General features: G+C 40.1%; 1 pseudogene; it reads left to right on the top strand.

Moving 5' to 3' along the window:
- Positions 1–2,179: 2,179 nt before the first annotated feature.
- LOC103659418 lies at positions 2,180–10,646 on the top strand (annotated as a pseudogene).
- Positions 10,647–16,901: the final 6,255 nt, after the last annotated feature.

Below are 16,901 nucleotides of genomic sequence, written 5' to 3'. Positions count from 1 at the left end.
AGGACATGCAGAGGATAAGTGTCAAATTATTTAGGTGTATAGCCCATAGAACAGGACTTAATATCTAATTCCTTTGGCATATTGCTACTGAGATGCAGGTGTTCTAATATCTACCACATTGTCGAATCATGGACTTAAAATTCTTCATATATATGATATGTTTCTGGTTGATATTGATACTCCCCCCATGTTGATGTGGCAGACTGGGATTCATGCACTTGTTAGGAATGGAAGAATATATTTCTTTGCCATGTCCATTTATTCCCACAAAGTAAACCTGGGCTTGATCCAGAGGTATCAGTGAGCTAATATACCTCCCAAAGTGCCCAACTCATGATTAACACAGTCAGGTCACAAAGGTACCACTTAGCAGTTCTGGAAGAAGGCCTAACTTCCTGCCAGGCAGTAGCTCAGATGCCCCAGGAATTTGGCTCCACATCATAAGCAGTAGCTCTGGGAAGCACGCTAAATCATACTCATCAAGATTTCTGCCAACAGTGAGGCTGAATGGGCTCCACAATTATTCTAAGGCCTTTCCAGGGACACCGCCTGTGGTAACAAACACATTCCTATGCTTTAGAAAAGAATCAAGAAATGTCAGAGTGGTATGAAAATTTAGAGGTCACAAATCAGCACCCTAATTTTCCAGATATAAAAACTCAGTCTCAAAGAAGGGAAGTGACTTGTTCAACTGTCCCAAGTGGTTGCTAGCACGGTCTATTTTCCCTTCCACGTTTGATTTTGTGTTATTTCCATTGCCCCACGCTCCTCCAAATAAGGTGTGCTTGCCAGAAAATTCAGGCTAGAATAATTCAACCAAAACGAGAGATTTTTGTCTTTTGTCTATTCCTTCATTACTTTTCCTGTTAACTTTCCCCAGGAAATCAGGAATTTTGTTTTGGCATTTCAGGATGCTGCAAGCAGCCTTCTCTGAGTGACCCTGAGTTTATCAGTTTTATTAACAGGGGTGCAAACCCCTTCCTCTGATGTGGAAGGCAGAAAGGCTGGGGCCCCGCAGCAGAGCCGGGAGCCTGGTACCTCTGCCTGTCTGAGCACTTCCCACCCTCCCATGCCCTTGCCACAAACCCTGTTGCCCGTATTTTCCAGACATCAGGGGGTTCTGCAATGTTTCTGCTACCAACAGCAAAAAATCCAAAACAGGCCAGAAGAGTGAAACTCAGAAGCCTGGAGCAAAGCTGGACAGGACAAGGGGATGCAGAGGAATCCCAGGGAGACATAGTTCTTGGTGAGGTCAAAATGGGAATCTTTTCCTGAGTTTCAATATATTTTATACCAGTTATAGGATGAAAACGGGAAAGGTAGCCAGAATTCACAGTTTCCTCTCTATTAGATATAGTTCTCAGCACTCTATGTATTGCATCCCCTATGGCACTATGTATGAGTGCCTATGACTTGTCCTATACTGACGAAGAAACTGAGACTCGGCACCCAGGCAGCAATCAGCAGAACGAGGAGCCTTGACTCCAGAGTCCTTGTTCAATGGCCTCTATTAAACAGCAGGCACATTTCATGGGGGTGTAAGAATGCTAATCACAGAAAGTAATGAACTCCTAAATGGTAAATAAAACCCACCTTGTTCCTTATAAGGATTGCAACCTAGGCTTTTCTAATTATTATTGATAAAATTGGAAACCAGACTTTTAAAATCCTAAAGCCAAAAATAGAAAATTCAATCAATCCAGTCAACCAGTTAACTCAATTTATTCACTTTTTAAAAAATAAACAAAATCTATTCATTTCACTAAAAAAAGGAATGGAAGTTTACCTTGCATGATTAATCAGTTCCATCAAAACAGACAATTTGGTGGCTCAGTGTGGGCTCTAGCACCCTCTTGGGAAAGACAGCAGCACAGTCTGATACAAACAGCACGAGTTTTCATAGCTTCTGCAGTAAAAAGGAGAGAGGCCAAAAGGATGTTAAAATATCAGAGCAAAATTTGTTACATCAATAAGATAGTAAATTAAAAGCTGGGGTAATAAATAAAAGCAAAAAAAAATCAGCAGAAACTGGCATGGACAAGAGTCTTGACAGCATTTCTCTGAATAGGCAGGAATCTTGCAGTTTGAACTTGAAGGACCTACAGATGAAATTAACAGAAGTGAAATGTGGAAGGTCACCAGTGTGTAAATGAGATCTCTAGTCATAGCGCAAACGGAAATGACATCAAGCAGGATTGCCATTAGTTATGTAAATGTGGATGTCTATACTGACAGCCTGATTGATGTAGGTTCAAAAGGGTAAACGAGAACCAATTCAAACATTGCCAGCTCAGAAACAATACCAGGTCTCAGTGCAGGTAGCAAGGAGCACGGGACAAAGATGAATTATCTGGTAAGAAATTGAACTCAAGAAATCATGGTTTTGCATGTCAGGCAACCCATCAGGAAATTAAGTTCCAGCAAGCAATACTCAAAACATGGTATTATGTGGGACGCCTGGGTGGCTCAGTCTGTTAAGCGTCTGACTTCGGCTTGGGTCATGATCTCAGGGTCCTGGGATTGAACCCTGCATTACGCTCTCTGCTCTGCAGGGAGTCTGCTTCTCCCTCTGTGCCTCCCCCTGCTTGTGTGACCACACTCTCTCTCTCTAATAAATAAAATCTTAAAAAAAAAAAAAAAAACCCACACACAGCATTATGGTGGTCATTGTGACAGCAAATGAATATAACCTATAACCTGAAATAAGGAGTAACAATCTAGGATCAAGCTAAGTCTTCCAGTTTAAGGTGGCTCCCCATCCGTCCGGTAGGCTTTCTCAACTTCTGAGCAAAATATCAGTAGAAACATAAGAAAAACATTCACCGGACAAGAAAACTGAGCTTCTCAAGGGAAGAATATTGTGAAGATATTTAGGTCCAGTTAGGCAGTGAGCGGGGACAAGGGCAATTTAAACACCCTTCTATTATATGCCCCAAAGCTCTGCCTGGTCTGTCCTGGCTTCAAAATAAACAAAGAAAAATAAACCAAACATGGAGCCTGTTCAAAACACATATCAATACCGGAGAAACAGAATGCTGCTGCGACAGAATGCGAAGAACTAGCCACAATCCAGGACTCATATCTGTATCCACGCCCTTCACAATTTGCCTTCCTGCCATGAAAAGGAGGAGTCTCCTTTCCTTCCCCTTGAATCTCTGCCGGCCTCGTGACTTGCTCTGATCCTTGTTATGCAGCGGAAGCAATGCTGTGCCAGTTCCAAGACTAAGACTCGAGAGTCCTTACACACTTGTGTTGTCTCCTGGAAACGCATTGCTGCCATGTGAACAAGCCCAAGCAAGCCAGAGGGCGGTAAGAGACCAAGTGTGCAGAGATGAGTTGTCCCCCGTGAGACTGTGCGAGACCAGCCAGCCCCCCGCTGACCTGGTGCCGGGTGAAATCTAATGATTGAGTTCAGTCAGGCAAGAAGATGACTCACCTTGAGCCCAGCTCAAATTTCTGACCTGCAAAATAGCAAGCTTAATAAATGTTGTTTCAAGCCACTAAATTTTGGGGTGGTTTGTTTTACGGCCTATGATATAGGCTGATATATGACCCTAAAGATTCCTTCTTAGGAGTACAGAACCCTAATAAGGATTTATTACTAGAATCAGAACCTAATATTAGCAGATGTTTGGCAGGGTATTCTAAATATAATATATCCACTTGTAAGTTGGGAGGAATGATGTCTATATTTTTTGCATCAAAGCCATTCTATTTTCTTAGTAGGTATTGTGGAAGCCGTTTCTCCTTACAAAGAAAGTATGGGATAAGATAGCAAGATGAGACTAAAAAAAAAAAAAAAAAAAAAAAAAAAAAAAAAAAAAAAAAGTAAGAAAACTAAAATTTCAATAGTGAATTAAAATATGTATTGGATGCCAAATAAAACAGAACTGAGCTTTAGAAAATGGATTCAATAAAATGAAAGGCAAAATTGAGACATTTTACCAGGATGCAGAGGAAAAGAACCAGCAAGAAAATAAAAAATACTAAAGTATCAAGAATTTATATAAAATTTCCAAAGTTATGATAACTAAAACTGTGAAAACAGAACAGGAAAACACAAACCGACCAATGGCATATAACAGAGGGTCAAGACCACCCATCCCACCTTCCCACACGTGAATAAACACTTGCGCCTTGACAGAGCTGGCTTTGCTAACCAGTGGATACAGTTAGATATTTCACGTCTATTTAAAGATAAACATCTGATAACATTTTAACGAAAGGAAAATGTTATACACAAAATTCAGGGACTCACTGAGGTTTTAAAGATAATGGCAAAGTGTTATTGCATAAACTGGATGTTAAGTGCAAAAGCATTTTCTGAATTATTATTCTGTTATCTTACATATGTATTTTACCATTATCCTATTTACCTAAGCAATATTTAATAAGCCACCTTTTAAAAAAGATATTCTAGGATAAAAAATACAATGAAATATTAACTATATGTTTAGATTTTTTTCAAACTTCTACTTCTAAAATTTTAACTCTTTAAAAAGGTCTATAAACCCATAAAAAATTAATTAGAGATACTGATAAATGTGTTAGCTCTTATGCTGGCCTGAAGTTAAATACATTTCTTCTGTTTTAATAAGTTTGTAATATGTCCTAGTCCTTAGAATGAGGTCTTATCACACTACAGCACATTTAATAATACTACTATACCTTTATCAGTGTGCCCAACCTACAGGCCAGCACAAAGAATTAGATTAGAGTGATAGAAATTTAATCTAAGTGACAAAGTCTAGGTTTAGGGGAAGGGGAATTCAATTATCAAAATAAACACAACCACCACACTCCTACTATTTATGGAATACTTTTTTATGGATTTGATACTGTGCCCAGTTTGAATTGCTCAGCTAAGCAACACTTTTTCCCAAGTGATGCCTGGGCGAAGCTTTATGCCTTCTTGAGTGGGACGTCAGCATCCCTGATAGCTTTGAACAGAAAAATAATCTTACCCATGTATTTATCAGCCAGTTGTGTGGCGGTACCAGATGCTTTGGAAAGAAGGGGAAATCCTTTGAGCATGTGTGATAGAGCCTCTCCAGAAAACAGTTGCCTTGCTTGATGACACCTGCCACTGAAGTTCATCAAATCAGAAAATGGGCATGTAATGAACAAGGTACAGGCAAGACCCTGGTGACCTGGTTATCCAGCCATAGGATCATCCCTTATTAGAAATCGTCCTTGCCTTCCTCCTCCTAGAGTTTTATATTCTAGCAATACTAAACTGGTTATCACTCGAATCCCACATCCTGTGGTGTATCACACCTGTGTGCCTTTGGCCGTGCTGCCTCCTCACCCTTGCACATCTTTCCGTCATCCTCTTACCCGTCATTCCACCAGTCACAGACCCACCCCATTTGCTCTTCCATGGGTAAATCTACTGATTATTCAAGGCTCAGCCTAAATGCCCTCTGCTCCAAGACTCTTCAACAGCCCTTCCACTGTCCTGATATTCTCAAAGCATTCTCAGTGTTTCCTGGGTGGTTTTATTTCCAGACAACGACCACACGTATTGAAGAGAACTATTCACTTACTGTTCCTCTCTTAAAGGAGAAATGCCGATGAATAATATAATACAGAAGTAAATAAAGTAAAAATAGGAAAGTTTATCACTTCCTATTTCACTAATTACATCCATGAAATAATTTGAAACAAGATCAAAATGCTCATGAAGTGTAAAGTGATTGAAATAAAGTAATAGTACTTGTGCAGTGGAGAGGTACTCTTTGTAAGATCCTTGACACGGAAGCCAAGCATCAGTATGTGTGTTACCTCCTGGCATGATCTGATTCATTAGCTCATTTAGAAACAACGACAACAAAACATTCTTATAAGAATGCCTGAATAAAATTAATGTTATACTTCCCAACACAAAGAAGTTTGGGTTAAAGTAAAAAGTGAAGATTTAAATAATCTTTTGAGGGGTGCCTGGCTGGCTCAGTCAGTGGAGCGTGTGACTCTTGATCTTGGGGTTACAGGTTTGAGTCCCACCTTGGGTACAGAGATTACTTAAAATAAAATTTTTTATAAAATAATAAAAATCTTTTCAGTTAAAAATCACCTATTCTTTTTGAAATGTGATTGTTAGGCTAATTATTTTTACCTTGCTTTTTATTTTAGTAATAGACTTTAGTTTTTTCACATAAATCATGCAGCCTTGTTAGCTATCTATTCCGTAGGAAAGGATAAACCCTTTTTATCAATGCATAGACTAGTTCTGTTTGTCAATTTAAAAAGTGCACCCAGTTCGCATCCTCGAAACAGCTTTAGTCTGCTGACACACAGATGGTTAATCTTCAGCACGTACTTATTTCATATACACCATGATACCTTACAGTGCTTTATGAATTACAATCACCTACATACACATTATCTCATTTAAGCCTCATAGCAATTCTACACAGTCAGTATTCATATTTTCCCCATTTTGCAGATGGGGAAATGAAAGCAAGTAGCAGATGTGGACTCTAACTCAAGGCTTCTTACTCTGATTCCAATAGTATTTCTATTACACTATAGCTACACCTAGCCCAACCTTAATAATACATGTAATAAAGTCATTTACAGTATATATCATAGTACAGAATTTTAAGCACACACACAAAATTCATGGTTTGTGATGGCTATTCATTCATATAAAATAGTTATATTCACACATTCAATGCACAGGTACTAAATCACTGAAGACGATGAAACAAATTCATGTCTGCGGAAGGTTGAAGAAAATCAACAAAGACAATAATACACAGAATTTCAACTAACAATGTATTTTTCACCTCTTTGATTATCTTCCATAACCTGGAAGCTATACTAGTATTTACCTACTTACTAAATTTCACTTTTAAAAAAAGCGCTGGAGTAATTTAGCTTGTTTGATTTTAGTTTATTTACTAATAAATTCATTTAGCAGGATAAACCATATGGAATTGCCAGCATTCAAATATTTTTGACCTAGAAAAACAGTAATTTCAGATGGTTCAATTTAATGTTTGTATAAAGTAGGATAAAACAGCAATATTTTCTGTCTCTCCAGTCAGCAAACAGATGACATCAAATTTGATGAGATGCCATCCAACCTAAGACAGACTGGCAATTTCCTGAAATAGTCAGCATTTTAGTATGAGTAATAAATCTCATATTTAACATTATTTAATGCACTTTTAAGGAAAATTTCTGTGCTTTTTTGGCATGGCTTATCTCTATGTACCACCATAGGAACATGGGAGTAATGAGAGAGAGAGAACCACAAGGGTGTCAACTCTGTTACAAAAGTAGCAATATATGGGGAGTATTTCAAATTATATTGGTCAATGGCAGTTGACTGGTAAATCAATTGTTTTCAACTTTTTTTGTATTTTATAATGTCTTCAAAGAATATAAAAATAAACACTTAAGGAAATTCTGTTTGGGTCCATCGGGTTGAGATCCAGGCATGCACTTTTACAAACTTCTTAAATTATTTTGATACATGCCATAGGTTAGAAGCCACTGCAATAAACGCCAATTGAATAAGATAAATGTTGAAAGTAATTCATTCACATGGGCACCCCCAGTCTGCTGTTGCCTGTAACTATAACTTATGAGGGAAGCTGAAGAGCAACCTGTCAGCACATATCGGAGGATCCATGTAAGACGGCAATATTCAGATAAAAGAAAATACCAGTGTATTACAAAGCTATTTTTACATATCCAGAGTCGTAGCATTCCAAGCCAGAAACTGCAGCTAGGAGACAAGAAAGTACTCACTGCCACTCGCTTCCACTCAGAATGGAACATCTCAGATATAACCTAGTCTGTATCTCTGCTGAGGTCAATGAGACTTTATCACCCTTCTTGAATTATTTACTTATGCTGCTATAACCAGCTACCACAAACTCAGTGGCTTAAAGCAATACAAATTTATTCTTTTCTACTTCGAGTAAGATGTCAAAAATCCAACTGTTGGCAGGGCTGCGTCCCCTCCAAAGCTTCAGAAAAGAATCTGTTTCCTTACTTTTTCAAGCTTCTAGAACTGCATTCCCTCTAGTCCTTGGCTTAGCACCCTTTCCTCCACCTTGGAGGCCAGAAGTGTGGTCACATACCCGTCTCATCTCTTCTGTAGTCAAATCTGCCTGTCTCTTGTAAGATTACATTACAGTTAGTGCCCACCCAAGTAATTGAGGATAATCTCCTCATCTGAAGGTTTTTAACTTCATCACTTAGGCAAAGTCCCTTTTGTCATACAAAATAACATTCACAGGTTCCAGGGATTAAGTCATGGACATCTTTGGTATCTACAGAGAGACAGATATCGTAGGTATCTATTTAGTCTACCACACTTCTCAACACAACTTTCCAGCAACCACTGATAATGGATGGGAGGCTGGCCTGTGCTATGAAACCTCATTTCCTGAGATGAAGTCTCTCTGGATTCTGAGTATGCAATTTTAGAACTCTAAATTCTCTCATCCAAAATCCTCATTTTACAGATTGTAAAACTGAAATCTCCTAGGGGCTTGCATAAGGTGCCTTGGATGGCAGATCGTTCTGGTGGCAAAGATATGACTAGAGACCATACTTCCTAATAGTGACACCAATGCTCGTTCAGTCATCATCCAATGACCTGATAAACAGATACTAGGAAGGTAGCAGGATGTGGAGAACCCAATTCACTGTGATGAGCTTGCTCTCTGCCAAGCACTGAGAGGGAAAAGGCTCCTGTTGCTTGCTCCAAGCCTCCATGAAAATTTTGGTGTCCTGGAATGGGTAAAGCTTTACACAGGATTTTAGAAAAGCCAATCGACTCTTGGTTGCAATAGTAGTTACTATTCCAAATTTAGTCAGGAAGTGAGCATAAAGTCACAAAAGATAGATATTTGTAGTTTTCTTAAAACTTATGTTGACTGTTTTCCATACCCATCTTTGAAGAATGATTTGCTACAGCGGAAAGAGATAGGACAGTAAGGGAAAGAGGTTTCCTTAGGTGGGTGATAGGAGGTCTGTCTAGACAACTTTTTCTTCTTCTTGAAAAATATGGGGCAGCATTTGTGATGCTGTGGGATTGGTTATGGTTATGTCTGTAGAATTTCCCCATCCAGTAGGGTATGACCATGACATGGTCACTGACAGCCTGGTGTTGAATTTATGTCTCTTATATTAATTAGGTTCCATGCAGATGAAAGTAACAGAATACCTCCTTGATAACAGCTTAGCCCGTAAGAATATAACTTGCTTATCTAACAAGACATCTGGAGGCAGAAATCCCAGGGTTGGTTCCAAACTGAGTGATGCCATTAAGGACCCAAGAGCTTTCCATGTGTCTGCGCCTGTCCTCAGCATGCAGGTGTCTATCCACAGACTGACTACCTCATGAACCTCACATTGCTGCCCAGGCTCAGTCACTGAATCTTAACACAACAGCACCAAGAGAAGGAATGTTGTGGGGTAAGGGATCCAGAGACAGAACGACATATATTCTTGTGTCTCTCTCATTTCAGGAAAGAAAAACTTTCCTAGAAGTCACCGACAGAGTTCTCCTGACATTCTGGTGGCTGTAAGTAGGTGAAAAGCTTTCCAAAATCATTCACTAATATGGGTGAACTAAATTGCTATGATTGCCTAGAGCAATTATATTTCATCGCTTGTGCCTAAGCCCATTGCCACATAACGAGCCAAGAAGGGTTCTGTAATGAGAATGAAACAAGGAAACATTGTTGGTCAGGCCAACATAAAGTGCCTGCCACCACATCCACGGGTATGTCACACAGGGCCACTTACCTGTCTCTCCGTCACACCAGGCTGCCTACATGGACAGATGCTTTTGTTTATCACCCCAATTTATCTGGAAACTACCCTTTTCCCAAACTAATAACTCTTTAAAAAGATACATATATACAGTTTTTATTATATTAAATTATATACTTATATTATATATATATATATATAATTTTTAGGAGCTTCTTCTTACACATGAAGACTGTATTACAGAACTCTATGGGCGGTCCCCGGAGCGGGAGGGCGGAGCAGCCGCAACTGTGAGCAGCTTGTGAGCGCTGCGCTGCTGCTGGCCTCCTGGCCCTCTTGGCTCCCCGGGCTCAGTTCTGACACCCTGACCAGTGCGGGGGCCCCGGGGACCGAGGAGGGACACCCAGCTCTATGGTCACTGGGGCCTGTGCATTGGGACCAGAGTGACCCACGTACCCAGCCACGCTAGTTTGAGCTTCCACTGCCTCCGTCAGATTGTGAATGTCAGAAAGCAGAGCTTCTGAGGACTGTGAGGACAGTGGGAACTTTGGGCAACCCTGGCTCTCTGGAGGAGACCACCTATGAAAGACTGGCAGAGCAGGCACTGGACTCCTCAGCAGAGTTTTTTGAAGACCTCGCAAACAAACCTTACACATTCGAAGAGTGGTATTTTAACAGTTAACCTGGGTGGAGATCTAGGAATCTATATGATCAATAAGCAGACCCCAACCAAGCAAATCTGGTTATCTTCCCACTCCAGTGGGCCCCAGGGCTGCGACTGGACTGAGAAGAACTGGGTGTACTCCCACCACCATGTGTCCCTCCACAGGCTGCTGGCCACGGGCCTGACTAAAGCCTTAAAAACCAAATTAGACTTATCTTCTCTGGCCTGTTCCGGAAAAGGCACTTGATGCCCAGCCCAACTCCAAAGACATTAAAAGCTATAAAGCTAAGACCCCAGCTTCGTTCTGCAGCTCAGTGGTTTTTTCCATTCCCGCTTTTGAGGACAGTTTTATGGCATCTAAGGGCTCTGTGAAAAAATGCGTTGCTTCCCATCCTCCCCCAAGTTCGGAATTTTAATTTCCATTGTTTTTTTGGATTTACTGTCTGATTTCCTCCCTCACAGGATGTCCCTTCTCTTTTATAATGCCCATACACTCATACATTTACCTATAACCTTACAACAAAGAAAAATAAGAAGGAAAAATTCCAGAAGAAGAAATGACTTGATTTCACTATTTGTTCTTTGAAGAACTTAACTGCATGAAACCACAATGAGAAGCAGCTGGCTGACTTCCCCTTTCTGTCCCCAAATGAGATTCATTAAAGAGTTGCCTATAAATGTTAGAACAAAACAAAACAAAACAAAAATCTATGGGCATGGAACAAGCTACTACAAGGTTTAGAAGACATACAGTATGGTACGATAAAACCTAATTATGGGGGTTAACACATGTCCTGGTTGGCCTGGGACAGTTCCAGCGTAACCTGTTGCCATGTGTTAAGTATGAAATGTATCCAGTTTCACTTTCAAAAGTGTCCTGATTTGGACAATAAATTATTTGCTCTCTTTATCTAGTATATCTTTCATGACACAGTATATTTACACATAAACAATGTAAACTTTTGACCACAAGTAATGAAACTCAACTCAAACTAGCTTGGGAAGAAAAGGGGAATTCATTGGCTTATATTAACTAAAACCTCCAAAAATAACTGGCTTCAGGAGTTATAACGTAGAGGCCTGTGTCCTTTACTCTTGGTCAATGAATCTATCTTCAGGTATAAAGAATAATCACCTGTGACAGCCCTTTGGTCACACCCTACTAACCTGGCAACACCAGCAAGAGACATCACCATGTTAAAGGTCTATTTTTTTTTTTTTTTAGATTTTTATTTATTTATTTGAGAGAGAAAGAGTGCATAATCAGGCAGAGGGTCAGAGGAAGAGGGAGAAACAGACTCACTGCTGAGCAGGAAGCCCAACATGGGGCTCGATCCCAGGACCCTGGAATCATGACCTGAGCCAAAGGTAGATGCTTAATGGACTGAGCCATCCAGGCACCCCTTGATCATGTTAAAGGTCTAGCAGAAGATTCTCAAGGAAGAGTCTCGTTGGCCTGAATTGAGTCACATGCCCATTTCTAAACGCACCATTAGGTTCGGAGGATAAAGTACTTTTAGACTTCAAGCCTGGGCTCTATGTCCACCCCTGTGTTTGCGGAAGATTTTATGAAGTTAAAGGCCTTAGCTTTGCTGAAACTATGGAATAGCTTCCTCAGAGGAAAATCAGTTCTGTTATCAGAGAACTGGAGAAGGGGAAACAAAATAAAACAGATGTTCATTACCCACAGGGACAATTCTTTGACTAAATCTTCAGAAGATGCATGAGATGCTCTGCTTTTACTATTGCAACATAGCATTTGTCTTCCAGCTCAGCAACAGGCTATTTGTTAAAAATTCATTATATTCATAACAACAGAACAGAGAAGGAAGAAACAGACCTTCAACTGTTTAAACAGCCCTTTCCTGCAATAAAGCTTACTTTGGTTCACAGCATCCTACGTAGCTACAGCTTATAATTGTAAAAACCAAAAGTGCACGGAAAAGACGAACCAAAATTCTAACATACAGAATCAGTGCAAATTATGTTTTAATAGGTTCTATTTTAAATGAGCCTTGCCCCCCCACCCCAGCCCCACTTTTTCTGCCTGAGTACTATTCATGGCATGGCAGGGGTATGTGGCTAAGGCACATGTAGAATGTTGGCCACTGTAGTATGAAGTGGTCATGCGTGTGGCCAGTGCCTCCCCCCTTTCCATTTTGCATTGCCTCTGTTTTGTGGTTGCCCTGCCTGCAGAGGGAGAAATCAATCCGACACCCAAAATCAATTCATACATCAAGACTAATGACATCATACATCACCAGGAAGGTATAAAAAAAGAGGGTATAGAAAAGTTTATTACACACATATGAGTGGTTTTTTTTTTGTTTGTTTGTTTTGTTTTTTTTTTTTAGTAGAACAGGGTAGGCACACAAGCTGGCTGAGAGCAGCTTGAGAAAAGGGAGGGGTGTGTGCTTTTGATATTTTGTGGTTAAGAGGTAGGAACAGGGTTACTCTGATTGTGCCCAGAAGTTTGTGTGATCTGATTCTGATAATTGACTTGCTCAGATGTGAGGCAAAGGGAAAGGTGGAGGGTGGTGCCTCATAGCTTGTCAGTGGTCAAACATCAAAACTGGACGCAGCAGACTCATTACAGCCTTGGGGCAGAATCCCAGCTCTGCCATTTACTAGCTGCATGGCCTCAAGTGACTTCGGGTTGCTAGGTTAGCTTATATTTTAAGTGAAGACCATCATACTTACCTTATATGGCCGTTGTAAGGATTGAATAAGTAACAGCAGAGGGCATAAGACTGTGCCTGATTCATAGTAAAGATGTAGCAAATATTATTTTCCCTTCCTCCTGTGCACCTTTAATCTTCTTTATGCTCTAGGAGGTATGGTCTAGGAGGCCATTCTTGATCTTCTTTGCACAGGAAATAAATTCATTCATAAAGATATATAACATAAAATAAATAAATAAATAAATACACACACACACACACACACACACACACACACACACATATGCACGCACACACAAATATACCTATAATCCAACATATGTTTGTTTATGAGAAGAGAATGCCAAGGGACACCTGGGTGGCTCAGTCAGTTAACTGTCTGCCTTTGGCTCATGTCATGATCCCAGGGTCCTGGGATGGAGCCCAGCTTCAGGCTCCCTGCTCACTGGGGAATCCACTTCTCCCTCTACCCCTACCCCTTCTACTCCTTTGTAATGTATGTAAATAATCTCCAAGTTCTTGTCAGTTTTACACCCCCAGAAATGTCTTTCTCAAGAATGTGTAAACCATCTCTTTAAAATATAATCAATGAAGAGAGCACTCCTGTCTCCCAGTTTCCACAGAAGGGTGAGAGCCTTGCTCCAACTGGTGAAACTACTCCCTGTTGCGAAGACAGAAGAAAGTTTCGTTTTCCTGTGAGTAAGGACTGTTAGCAAACACAGATGGCCTATGATCCCCTCCATCTCAGTTCCCACAAACTCTCTAGCACTTTGTTTCAGTGGAGCTGAACTCCTGGGGGTTCTATCCTCTCTCTCCTACTGCAACAGTCATGAATCAAGTCCTCTTTATCTGTTAATCTTTGTCAGCAAGCCATTGCTTTAACAGGTACCTTCTTTGTAGATCCAGTCTTATCATTGTTTTACTTTGCAGAAAATGCTTTCATGCATGAGCTGTTGGCTTTCTTTTCCTTTCTCTTCATCTCTGTGTGTTTGGGAGCATATGTCTGTGCTGTGCATTTACTGAGGGAAGGGGAAACTCCATTTTCAGGCAATAGATATACTCTAAATGACACTTGAGTCTAAATTGCTCAAGCTTTCCTCAGTGGCTTCCTGCATGAGACTCTCATGCTCTGTTGACAATGAGTTTTCCCTCTTAGAGGTCAACAGTTGCAGTGTAATTACTTCAGTGTGAAGAGAAGAGCGTTGTGTTCGATGTGTACCAACTCCTCAGGGAGGGTGGATGGGAGCACTCCTCAGATACAGGAAAGGACTGGAGCCTTCCTGAGTGGCTCATTGAATGTCACTGCATCTGTTACAGCTGAAATTCCAGTCAGGGACAATAGCCCCCTGGAAGGAGCACCCCATTCCTTGTTTATTTTGACCTGCTGATGTCATGGCAGTGTGGACATGACAACAGGTTAGCCTAAGCAAGAGGACCCAGAGTCTGGGAAATGGATGACAGGGGAAGGAAAAAACATAGAGAGATGATAATGAGAATAACAGGTGGCTCACTTAAAAGAAAAGACAGTCAAAATATTGTAAGATGCAATTTATTCCCAATAAAGTTACCTCTATTTACACTGTAGTTTTGTATATTTTACACAATATATTTTATACAATATATACAATTACACTTCCATTCTCTGAAAATCTTTGCTGCAATTCAGATTTATAGAGCATTTTATATCTACTGATCAACTGAATTCTATTCTCAGAGTTTCAAAATATAGCATACCTATAAAGAGATTAGTAAGAGTATCAAAAATAGTTATGGCCCTAAATTATCAGACCCTTTAAAATCTAGGTTAGGTAATCCGGGTTACCAGGTATATCATACACTATTGTATTGGGTAAAAGGAAGTAATAGGAATGAGGAGAGCTAGGCTTATGTCTCCTCCACCCCTAAGAGCAGAGGAATGCCAGAAAGAAAAACTGAAGGAGGGTATTCCCAATAATACCAAGGAATAGAGCTCTAGGGTAGAAGCTGCTTCAGAAAGATAAGAGCATTAAGAGAGAGAGGCCTCTCCAAAAACAAGGGGAAATATCCAAGAGAGTACAAAACATGTCTTCTCAATAATAAAGGATATATGAATTTCAGTACTAAGTTCAGTATTAAAATCACCTTCATTTAGGGGCACCTGGGTGGCCCAGTTAGCTGGGTAAGTATCTGACTTTTGGTTTTGGCTCCAGTCCTGAACTCAGTGTCGTGAGATGGAGTCCCACGTCAGGCTCTGTGATGAGGGTGAGGCCAGCTTGAGATTCTATTTCTCCCTCTCACTCTGCCTCTTCCCCTGCCACCCTGTCCCTCTCAAAAACAAAACAAAAAAAATCATGTTCATTTAAAATAGCTAAGCAAATAGTAATTGAAAACATTTGTTTATTCAATTTTTTAAAAAGACATCTTCCTTTAAAAGTTTTAAATTTTTGTCATTTATATTTTAACACATGTTAGATAAATTCACTTATTTCTTATCATCTAAAACGAATGCTTAAGTGATTTTTAGATCATTTTTATATAATTATACTAGGTCGTTTTTTTTAAGCTAAAAGATTCTGAGAAATAAAACCATCTATTCTACATACAGCTTGGACAATGAGGAACAAAACCACCTCCTCTCACAGAGCGAACTGTCTACCTTAACATGACTTTATTATTCCCATGTCTTCATTACCATAAATTTACTATTCTATAGGTCTTTGCCCATGCAAATACCTTGGTTGCTAATTACAGAAACTTCCCGAAATATCTATCAACTCTTCAACAGAATGCATTAATAGAGTTATGCCCTAAGAATCTTCTGAAACTCTTGCTTTTAAATCCTTCCCTTGAAGTTCCTACCAATCCTAAATTGTTACATCATGGTATTTACCTAGTTCTAATAAAGCCTTCTTCACACCCCCAACACTAACATTGAAAGATACACCTTAGTTTCTAACTATCAATAAATTCCAACCCTTCATACTCCCCTCTGAGACACTATCAAAGCTTTGGAAGTTTTGTTTTCTCTTACCAAGAAAAACAATAAACTCAGTTTTGCCTTATCAACAGGTTGTGGTCATTCCTAAGATGACATTCAAAAATGCCTCTGCTTCAGTGACTAGAATTCCCATGCTATTAATGAAAACTTGAGCTCCAGAGCAGAGACAAACTACAACTCCAGGGATCAGGTTGTATCTGGCCAGCAGATTGCCATCCAAAGGACACGTAAGTAGTGTTTCAATCTAGCCACTGTTTTTGTCTCCCTGACAAATTCTTTCTTCCTCCCTTCGTCTCATAGCGGAACACTTTTACTTGTGGGAAACCCATTGCATTGAGTTTGGCGGAGACTGTCCCCTCTCTTTACTGCGTGTGTGGCCCATGATGCCAACCTGGCTAATCAGAGCATTGCAGGCCACAACAAATAGCACATCACCCAAAAGGATTCAATCAGAGGCTCTCCGGTGACTATCTGTTTTGGAAAAGTGATGTTACCTTCTCTGGAATCTTGAGTTACATGACTGATTTACATTTAGAGTTTCCAGGGGCCATCTTTCCCACCATACGGTGAGAACTTGTTTGAGAAGGAAACCAACACAAAGATAAGAAGACCTGAGGGGAAATATAGACATGACCTCTGACGACTTGCAAACTCCTGAATCTAGCAATTACCGAACATTGCCCTTGAATGTCTGTGTGAGATGACTTCACCATTTAAAATCCCTATTAAAATGTCAACAAATCCTTTTAGTTCAACTTATTGAGGATGGGCTTCTGACATTTGTAATCAAAGTTCCTTCTGTGATGGAAAGAAGAACGAGACTAATGGACTAGTCTCACCAAGA

This window comes from Ursus maritimus, unplaced genomic scaffold (assembly GCF_017311325.1).
Source record: "Ursus maritimus isolate PB19 unplaced genomic scaffold, ASM1731132v1 scaffold_23, whole genome shotgun sequence".
In the NCBI taxonomy this organism is placed as follows: Eukaryota; Metazoa; Chordata; class Mammalia; order Carnivora; family Ursidae; genus Ursus; species Ursus maritimus.
This window is presented reverse-complemented; position numbering and strand designations above follow the sequence as displayed.